Genomic DNA, 12,362 nt, shown 5'->3' with positions numbered 1-12,362 from the left:
TTTAACGGCCTGCGTAACTGCATTTGGTTTGGATAGGCCGATAGGGGGATCCAATGAAAAGGAACGACGTCGTTTTTCCATGCCTACGGGAAAGCCCTCAGCCTAGCTAAATATGGGCTTTCCACAAAATTCTCTTTATAATCATAACCACATCACAAAATAGATAATTCTCGTAAAAAGTTAATTTGAAATATTGTAATTATTAAGCTAATTCTCTTACTAAAGTTATATCTTTAACGTGTATATAATCTATTAATTAAAAAATACATAATATTTTAACTACGAAATATAATTTGAATGATGATCAATTATAAATATAGTAAATTAGGACTCACGTATAATTTGCGCAATCATTATTTCATAGACCATGATTTATAGTTTTATACAGTTGTGTTAACCATAAATAAAAAGTACATTATTTCAATATGTAAAATACATTATTTAAAAATATAAATATATTATTAGAGTTTGCAAAAGATATCTCTGTATATATTATTAGACTATCAAACAATGTATAATCAGTATATAAATAATGTACTTTTATTATATAAAAATATATATTCTGTAATTCTTAATACACACAATTGTGTGGACCATGGCCTCTTAGAAAAATTTGCCTAATTTGAGTGATAGAGGTAATTCAATAGTTATGCCGTGGACCCAGGTCCACCTTGCAAGGTGGACTTGGGTCCAAAAATGACGCCGTTTTTTTTTTTTTAACATATTGGCTTGAAATATGGAACACAAACTCTACATTCACATACACTATACTCTACATTCACAATTTGTAAACTCCACATTCACACATTACAGGACTATATGTTTAGTAACTATATTACCACTGTTATGCATTCACACATTCAAAACTCTATATTCACAGGTCCTATACTCCATATTCATAACTTGAGAACTCCACATTCACACATTACAGGGCTACAAGTTGCTAGAACTTCTTAACTCTATTATAGATTCACACATGCATAACTCTACATTCACGATTTCTATACTCCATATTCACAATTTGAAACCTTCACATTCACACATTTCTGGGCAACTCTACATTCACACAATCATAAGTCTACATTCCCGATTTCTATACTCTACATTTACACATTTTTGGACAACTCTATATTCAGCAATATGTTTACTAATTTAAAAAAAAAAAAAAAAAAAACGACGTAGTTTTGGACCTGGATCCACAATATAATTTGTGGAGGTAATTTAGGTTGGCTTACACAAACCAATAGCAATTCTAGGATTAGAAATTTAAAATTGGGCCACGGGCCGACTGATTGGACTAAGATTAGGGATGGCCTGAAAATCTAAAATCCAATATGGATATTTGACTAGTGTATTGTACTCCGTATCATTTAACATCAATACATGTGGGTCGTAACTATGTAAGCCCAATAAATTTGACATGATTGGTTTGATCTTTTGATTAGAGGTGGAAAGATTGGTCCTATTTTGAGTGGCAAATTATGTTGGGTTGTTATGCGTGGACCCAGGTCCACCTTGACTCTACATTCACATACATTATACTCTACATTCACATACACTATATTCTACATTCACAATTTGTAAACTCTACATCCACATATTACAGGATTATATGTTTAGTAACTATATTACCACTGTTATGCATTCACACATTCAAAACTCTATATTCACAGGTCCTATACTCTACAGTCACAACTTGAGAACTCCACATTCACACATTACAGGGCTACAAGTTGCTAGAACTTCTTAACTCTATTACAGATTCACACATGCATAACTCTACATTCACGATTTCTATACTCCATATTCACAATTTGAAACCTTCACATTCACACATTTCTGGGCAACTCTACATGCACACAATCATAAATCTACATTCACAATTTCTATACTCTACATTCACACTTTGAAACCTCAACATTCACACATTTTTGGACAACTCTATATTTAGCAATATGTTTACTAATTTTAAAAAAAAAAAAAAAAAAGACAAAAACGACGTAGTTTTGGACCCAGGTCCACCTTGCAACGTGGACATGGGTCCACAGCATAATTTGCCAATTATGTTATAGACCTAGTTAATGTTCACAATTTTAGAACTCCATATTCACAATTTTAAATTTTAATATATAAAATTATATTACATAATATTCACAATTTTGTTATATAGATTCAAAAATTGTATTATACTATTAAATATAGAGTTATGAAATTGTGAACATAGATTTCAAAAATTATGAATATAAAGTTTTAAAATTGTGAACATGACCTGGGTTCACCTTGCAAGGTAAACCCGTGTCCATGGCATAACAACTGATTTTGAGTTGTTATACATGGATTAGGGTCCATCTTACAAGGTGGACCATGATCCTAAACTGTGTATTTTTAGTATCGAAATTGTGAACTTTTAATTAAAATATAAATTGTGTTTCTAAGCCAAAACATATAAATTGTGTATGATAAACATTGTTTATTCATAGTATACAAATTGTGAATTTTAAAAGATAAATTGTAAACATTTAGTATGTAAATTGTGAATATTTACATTGTGTGTTCGTAGTATACCAATTGTAAATTTTTAAAAGATAAATTAAAAATATTTAATATGTAAATTGTGAACATTCAAAATCCGAGTCTACTTTTGAAAGAAAAGTTTACTTTTTGATAGCTAATAGTTTCTTCAACATGGCTTTTTTTTTCTTTTCTTTTTTTTTTTTTGAAAACAACATGGGCTTTGTTAAACAATATTTTTTTGGGAACTTGGCACAAATCAAGTAAAATTAAATCGTGTTTGTGTGTCTATTAAATCAATACAACTTGTCCTAAAAAAAAAATCAAGTGAATGAGACATAATTCTTCTATCAAAATATTATATGTTTGATTCTTATTAACATTCTCTTTGTTGAGCTCCTATCACCAAGGTTTTTTTAATAATTTGTGGATAAATAGTGTTTGCGTGCAAAATTCTCTCATCATCTATAAAGAAGAATATTGGAGAAAGTAAATGAAAATGTTAAATGTGTTCATGATAAAAGAAGGTGCAAAACAAGAAAATTGGAAAAGGTAAAAGGGTTGCTCATCCGAATTCCTTGCTAGTTGTAGATCTTTTTCTTCCCATCCTCTCTCTCATTTCCCTATTTGGAGAATTCTCTTAACAGAAGATTCTTCATTTTCTAAAAAAGTGGGGATGAAATTTTGAAAAATTCACATTCACTAAAGAAGATATTCATATAAAGTATCCGGTCGAGTTTGGAAACGATGCAGTATACAATGTATTTATTTCACCATCTATATTTAGGATAAAGTTATAGATAAAGGTTAACATCTTTTACCATATGACATAATAAATTTATTGGTTAATGATTATTATGAATTGACTGACTTCATTTTGTCTTAAAAAGGAATATACATATATTTCAATGCCAGAGGTGAAGAATTTTATTGTTCAGGACACAATTCAATTTATCAATCAAAATAAGTTCATAAGTTTTGTTTAGCCGTTGTAGAATGCAAGTTTCGAATCTTACTAAATACTAATGACGAAAAATGAAAGTATAAATTTTACATTGTGGTGGTACTAATGTATAAACATTTTGAGGGATATATACTAATTGATGCATATCCCGCTATTTACATCATATACTAATCTCTAGGGTAAGAATGGTAAGGGAGTATTAATTTTGTGATTCAAACTTATTTGTTGACAATTTCTTATTATTGAAGCTTTGTCTCATATTTACTAATTCTTCAGTTATGATCGTCGCATAAATTTACTTTTTCAACTATTTATAATTCATATTTAATCATTCGATTATTATTAAAGTTGTAAACGTAATTCTCAAACGATCAAACTAGCCATTTTCATAATAATTGGGGATTTAAGGGTAAACTTACGTTTAAGCCAAAATTGAAAGACGGAAAAAATATTTTCCTTCTTATTTGAGATACAAATAAATGATTAGTTTACAAAAACAAGCATGACTTTGAACAATACATAAATATGTGAAGAAAATTTGGGGGGATTTAGTATAGTCCAATCAATCAATCAAAGTTAAGGTTGGATGAGATCTAACAAGATTAGCATCAAATCAATTAGGGTGGAAAAGAAGATAGGGAGAGTAGTCAACAAATTAGGTGGTACTTAGTGCAGGCTTGCAGGCATGAATGAATGAATGAATGAAGCAAGAAGCTGAAGAAGATTATCAAAAGGCAATTAATAATAAGTTATATATATAAGATTGGATGTTGGGACCTCACATCAAAGCTCCTACTTTTTGAAATTCTGTTATTTATAATGTCAAAAGTTGAGCATTTTCCAATTTCTCATGCTATATTTTAACTTTGAACCACCCTATAGCTTCTTTGAATAAGATGTGTTTTGATAATAATTTTTATTTTTGTTTTTGTTTTGTTTTAATATCTATATATGGAATACTTTCCAACATGTGTTACACAAATAAATTAATGATTAAAGACTTAGGGTGTGTTTGGTTGGTGGGTTTAGGCATAAGGAATGGGTATGAAAGTGATTGCTTGATAGGTTTTGTGAATGCTACTATGGGTTTGGAATACCTCATTAATGACAAAACCCATACCCTTATTAAATAAGGGTTTCATCTCCCTTCCTCCTTTCTTCTCCAACTATTAATAATCATTCTCATTCCACCCAACTACCAAACATGCTAAATACTTTCACCAAAACCCATTACCATTACCAAGTATTTGATACCCATTCCGATTCCGATTTCCGTGTGCGAACCAAACGCACCCTTATATTTTTTTGGGAGGTTTAATGGTCAACATTACCTAATCTAAATGAATAATAGAGGCTTTCTTGTACCATTTTATTTGACATATTCATATAATGAGACAAGACGATACAATACTAAGATTATTACATATTCACATTTAATTAACTTATAATAAAATAAATAATTTCACTATATAAAGTATAAAAATATAATAATTATCTCAAATTACGCCGTCTAATATAAAAACTTTGGAATAAAAATAAAACAAATTGTTGGATGACGATAAAATTTCACATCCACTACTCAAAAGTATGTACTAAGTAAATCTATTTTATGTGTAATAATTCGTAAACCACATATGAGGATTAGAGACTTACATGGCGTTTGGTTGGAATGGGAGAATTGAGAAGGAAAAAAATAATTGTAATTCGGTGGAAAAGAAAAGAATAAAGTGAGTATAAAGTATGAATTCAAATTATGTTGTTTGGTACGGAGAAATATAATTATTGAGAATTAGAAGATAAGAAGTAATATAAAGACTAAATTGTCATTGTGTAATAATAATAATAATTAAGGACAATTTAGTCATTTATCTTATTTTGCCATTTCCAAGATGTGATGGATTCCAATTCTTAGGGGGACTCTTGAATTTCAATTCCACAAATGAAAGGAACAAGTACTATAATAACTCCGTTGAATCAGATTATAATTGAATTGAAATTCATATCAACCAAGCATCTGGTTAAAGTAGATAGCGAGAATCTTGTATAGCAACTCAATTAATCACAGACTCACATGGGTGAAGTTTGAAAAGAAAGTAGGAACGAAAGTGATCGACCCGGAGTGGGGCCCACGACAATCAGGGATGTTGAGTGGGCTCCCACCGAGATTGGTTTGTGGTTCTTGGCAGCATTAGTCTTGGATTCTCTGATTGGTTGGCGGTTTAGCGACCCTTCAGTTTTGGGAGTGAGTCGTCATGAGCACAATAATATATGACTCAACGATTTAATTTTTGACTTGTTTATCTTTTTCCTCTTCTTTTTTTTCTTTTTTCTTTTTTTTTTCTTCTCTTATGTTATCTCATGAACGAATGAATGCAAAAATATGTGTTTGATTTATATTATATTATATGTCCTCCACTACTTTTTGCCTTATAATTTGTGGGTCCAATTTTGTTATTTTCGCAGGCCATTCTTTTGGTATATTCTGAATCATTGGTTACCATCATACTTATCCCTTTCTCCTCTTTCAAATGCACCCATAATATCGCATGATATGGTGTTTATAATTTCTTATTTAAGTGTATATTAACTATTAAGTCATCAACTAGTGTCATTTTACCTTTTATGATAGTGTAATTTAATTCAAGTGTATAAGCAGTGTTGTAAAAATTCCGCCTAATATATACTCCGTATTATAATTGGTGATATTAGGCAGCCTAGGCCTTTTAGGGGTCTACAACTAGGTCTCCCAAGTACCAATTAGACCTCATAGTCGGTCGATTAACTATATATTATTCCATTTTTTAATAGATTATTCCACTCAAAATGACATCGTTTTAAGCAAAATAATCCTAAATTATTCAAACTCTATATGTTTTTTAGGATAATATTTAGTATTTTAGCATTTAACTATTAAATTATTAAATAGTTTATAATTATTAGTCTTGAAATTTTTTTAAAATTTTAAACAAATTTTTAAATAATAAAAATAAAATAAAAATTGCTTGAGCGCCTAAGCGCTGATTAATCGCCGCCTAGCGTTTGATGAGTGCCTAACGATTTTTTCAACCAAGTATATAAGTTTTGACCAAATACTTTGTGATTTGATGACATCACTGTTGCTTTTTATAATAAAGATCTCAGGTTAGAGTTTCATCCTAATCAAGGGTGATCCATTAAATAGATGAGAGACGAGATAAAATTTTATAATATTTTATAGTGACATGTTACTTAATATTAAATTGGAAAAAAATATAATTGCCCTTTCAATCCTTGGTATGCTACTATGGTTGTTTAGATATAATAATCAAGTGATTATTTGTCTCTTCATTTTTCTAATAGTGTTAATCAATTCATATTTAGTATTGCTTGCCGACTAAAACAAAACTCAGCAAGTACAGCTAAATGCTGAGCTCAACGTCAGTTGCGGTGATTGTGATTTCGATAAAATAAATAAACCCCCCATCTAGTCTTCCTTCAATTTTACACTTTTATTCCTTAAACTCTCGAGTTGCCTATTAACTCTGTCGACTTGAATCAACCAGTTATAAATGACCTAAATTAATGTATAACTAAGGTTACAAAGTATACTTCAGAAATAATACACCAACGGGTGTCACTCATAATGTATGAACTAGAGTGACAAGATAGATTTCATCAATAATTCACTGGCTAAAGTCATAAGTCAGACATCACTCAAAATGCACCAGTTAAAATCACAAGGCAAGTCTCAGCCATAATATACCGGCTAAGGTCATAATGCGAATTTCAAGAAGAACATATTAGTTAGGTTCTCAAGGAAGGTTACACCTAAAACACGTACACCTTCAAGTAACGATTAATGACTTTTTTGTAAATCAAAGATAAATAATTAATTAAAGGGGAAAATGAGATGAAAGTGATTATGGGTTATAAGACACTGACAATGATAATAATTAAAATGAAAGTTAATCACTTGCTCCGCCCACTAAGCTGATTAAAAAGGTGACATTAACAATAAGATAATGGAACATAGCTTTCCAATCACGTGCACCGTAATATCTTTGATTCTCTCCCCAAACAACTCTTAATAAACCTAAACCTTGCATTAAATACCAAAGTACAAATGATTAAGACTTACGATGTACTGTACACCAACTACTCATTACCATTCATCCCCTTAATTCCCAATCTTACTATATTTTTTAATCCTTTTTTTTTTCTACGTTAAAAATCATACTCCCTATTAAAGTTTGACTCCCCGTGAGAGTGATCTATTGATGTTATTGATTTGAACTGATTAGTTAGGGATAACAACTTAAGCTAGTTTACTTTCTTATATTTCTTTACTGCCTAGGATCACATTATATAGATTTAATCAGTGTACACTATTATGTAGTGATTGTGACTTTTTCTTTTCATATGTTAGCTCAAAACATTGGTTAACATAATATTCTCCTGCTAAGGTTTATAAAATTGCATTAATTAAGAGAGTAGTAAAACACACACACAGAGGGTTGCTGAGTTGTATTGCACGTAAAATGGATATTATATTCATGGAAAATAGGGTATTAATGTTAGTTACAGCATAACAATGGGATTTAATTATTGAGCCCACGCTTGGCTCTCCGGGAATCTCTCTTTCCCCTCGAGTGGGATGTTACTATTGCTACTCTGCTGCCACCGCCACGCATGTGTTAAACATCCAATGATCCAAACAAGAATTGTCCGCAGATGTAGCTCAGTTGGTCACATAAATAATATTTGAGAAATAAATTAAAGATCGAATCTTATTCGTGACAGTGAGAAAGCAACTTCTCAAAATGAGAAAAAACATGTACTTGCTGATACAAAGTCTTAATTCATTCGCTCAATCACTCATTTCGAATTATATGTTCAAGTATGCACAATTTAGTCTAAATTTATGTAGTGTTGATTTGGTCTCTTTTATCTTTGTATAGAAAAAGGAATTGGTTTCAATTAAGGGTGTGTTTGGTAACCCGAAAAATGATTTTCGAAAATTATTTTTCAGGTTTGTGGTGTTTCGCAATATCTGAAAAATGTGGTCAACAGAAAATGATTTCTGTTGACCACGTAAAATCACCTGTTTTTTTTTTTTTTGGAAAATGACTCTAGGCAAGAGTTTTCGGCGAAAACTAGTCCGCTGGAACGGCTCTGGTTTCCGCTGGAAACCAAAACAGTTTTTTTTTTAATAAATTATTTATAATAATAATAAATATTATTAGTTTATATATTTTTATATTTTAAATAAAATAATAAAAATATATAATTATACATTTCTATTCATTTTCCAGAAAATGAACCAAACACACAAAGACAATTTTTCATAATGCAACTAAACACGGGAAATGAAACTATTTTCCGAAAAATGACTAATTTTCCAGAAGTTATTTCTTGCTTTCCAAACACACCTTTACCCGGAAAACGATTTCTGAAAATTAATTTTTTTTGGCTTTCGGTGTTTGGCAACGTCTGAAAAATGCAGTCAACGGAAAATGATTTCCATTGAGCATGGAAAATGACCCCTTTTTTCAGGAAAAGAACTTCCTAACAAAAAGTACGGAAGTCATTTTCCAGAAACTTTTTCCGTGTGAGGGAGGACTGTTCCCGCCGAAACCAGAGCAACGACTTTTTTTTGTCTTTCTTTTTTTAATAATAAATAATATTATTTTATATATTTATATTTTAAATAAAATAATAAAAATATATAATTATACAATTATACTCATTTTCCAAAAAATGAACCAAACGCACAAAGACAGTTTTCCAGAATGCAACAAAACACAGAAAATGAAACTGTTTTCTGAAAAAATGACTCATTTTTCATAAATCATTTTCCTATTTTTCAAAACACACCCTTAAAATATTGTAGTTATCAAGCCAATCGTCTGACCAACTTAGATTAAATTGACCCAAATATATACTTTTTTAAATAGTAACCATTTTTTTTTATTATATACAATTTTGTGACTGGATCCATTTTGTTTGGGATAGAAGTAATAAGTTCATGAGAGCGTAAACTGATTTTGATATGTCTCTTCCGATTGAAATGAGATGTTACACTTGGGACACTGATCCATGATCGGTTTAGAAATTAAAAAAATATCTCAATCACACATATTTTATTTGTTTAATAATTTAATTACACGTATTTCTAATTCATTAGTCTAATTATATACATGTGACAAGTCTAGCAGCTTATTTAACACCTAGCCAATGAATTTATATAAACTTGATACAAGTTTGTACTCCAATTTCAATAATTTGGTAATATACTACAAAGATATTATTATGGACATTATAAGCATTCAATATATAACAGTCATAACGTTCCTAGCATTATAATCACCATTATTATTGCCAATTACATTTGTTATTTGTATAGTCGTTGTTGTTGGAATAAAATATTGCTACTACACCTTGTTTCTCTTCTTTCATATTCAACTCTTTTTCATTATATTTTGCACGGTCCAAATACAGTAATCCGTTTCACCGGGGGTGCTACGTGTTAAAATGAATAATCTACAAACACATTTGAATATTCACTCAAAACAGGGAGCATGTGCATTATACAATAGATTTAATATATTTTTGTTGCATTATCAATAGAGATTTTATTTTAATTTAATTTTTGTGTGGAGGGTTTTTTTAAAAAGAAAAATTAAAAAAATGTGAGTATTTTGGACAATCAGCTTTGGGCATAGAAAGGGACAGTTCTATGGAGTCCATTCTGGGGCAGTGGCACCACCCATGATACCATGTCCCTTTCATTCCCATGTGGTACTGACAACACTGCCCTCCTCATTTCCCCCCCAAACCAGCCAAACAACTTTAACATCGCAGGGACGATTCCGTCATACCACGTTAAAACTGGACCATTTTAATTTTTAGGCCGCCCCTTAGCGCCAGAAGTCCCACCGGCGTGCCCCCTACCACACTGGGGTAAAATGGTAAACTACACCCCCTCCAAATTATACTGCGCAGTACTGCAGTAGTGTGCCACGGTGATTTTTTTAATTTTTTTTTCGATAATTAAGTAGTAGAGAATTTTAACATATTGTTTTACATGTGGTGATTTTTATTTTTATTTTTGGTCGATAATTAAGTAGTAGAGAATTTCAGCATATTGTTTTACATGAAAGAGCATCAAACACACCTTTTATATTGACACATAACAAATCAAACATGTTTGGATATGCTATCAAGTAAAGAAGAGAGGGCTCTTCAAGTTATATTGCGCGGTGTGTTAGTAAAATTTTTTAGGTATGCACAAGCACTAATATATAGTTTCTAATTTCAATCAATCACTTCACTTGTAAAAGCGTCAAACAATAAATTTTCTATTGACATGTCATAAAATTTCGATTTGCACATTTGCTCAATAGTCCAATGGATATTTCCATATAAATTTTATTCGGTAAATGTTCAAACTAAATTAGAACGCACACGATCAAATAACAACTATATATATAACCAGTTAACAAATTGAAATTCGGTTAACTACCGAATTCAATAGAAAAACACGTGAACAAATAATAGGCTTATTTATAGTGTGCTAAATGTTAACTATCGAATTTAATAGAAAACACGTGAAATATAGCAGGCTTATTTATATTGTGCTAAATAATGAATTTGTGCAAAAACGATACGAGTTATTAATTAATAATCTTTATGTCTCACTTTAGCTGCCATGTTTATTATTCATTGGTCAAACAAATTGTTTATTCATTGCTTATTTTATTTAGTATTTTAAATTATTTTTAATTTTTTTGGTTGTTAAATCGTACTCTCAATGTAGTTTATAAATATATATCTTTTATATAATAATACTAAAATTAACATTATGTAAAATTGAATTAAAATAACTCCAATTAATACTTGTTAATTGAACCAAATACATAAAATATGTTTTCAAAAAAAAAAACATAAAATATGATAGAAGGAATATAAATTAAAGAAAATGAGACAAAAATAATTTGTATTGTTTTAAATAGGGGTCCGAGCAAGTAGTTGTAGACCACATTAGCCAAGGTAGCAAACTAGCAACTGTGTATAATGTCGTCAGCACTCAGCATCGTATATTTAGTATAGTATGAAGTACTTTGATGTTTATACAGACCGTACATGTACGTGCTTGCAATAATTCTAGCAATATTGCATTCAATTATTTATTTGTTCATAAGGTTACAAGTTTTATATTTTTATCTTTTGGTCCAAAAATATCATTAAAATGTCTTTATTGAGTCAATTTGTTTGTCATGTTTATTGTTTGGATTGATAGTTAAGTTGGCAAAATAATTACTTTTGCATATGAGGTTTTGAAGTAGTATAATTTATAAAAATAAAATTTATAGGTATTTTAAAAAATTATCTAGTTCTTAATCTAACGATTTATGACAATTGATAGATGGATTGTTAATATAATTATAATATTTATTTTATAAGGACTAAATATGTTTGAGATTGTTGGACAACATAATATTATTGTGACCATTTGAGGATGAAATTTGATAAATTTTTCGGGACAAAAAGAATAGCTCTTACACGTAATTTTAACTTTTTATACTAAAATATTTTATAAATTGATATTTTTATTTGAATAATTATGAAGAAATTGAATAATTAATGAGTATGTAATAAATAGATGGAATAATAACTTGATGACATATGTAATATACCAATTAAAATTACATGCAAGATTTAGTGGAGGTACAATAGATTTAGTACAAATTGCACTTTTTTCCTTAAAAAAATACTCCTTAGTAAGTAGTCTTTTGAAAAATACTACCTATACTCATAAGTGTATACTCCTGCCATAAATAAATAAATAAATAAATTATAAATATAATATATATATATATATATATATATATATATATATATATATATA

Source organism: Ipomoea triloba, chromosome 4 (genome assembly GCF_003576645.1).
Source record: "Ipomoea triloba cultivar NCNSP0323 chromosome 4, ASM357664v1".
Lineage (NCBI taxonomy): Eukaryota > Viridiplantae > Streptophyta > Magnoliopsida > Solanales > Convolvulaceae > Ipomoea > Ipomoea triloba.
Note: the sequence above shows the minus strand (reverse complement) of the source record.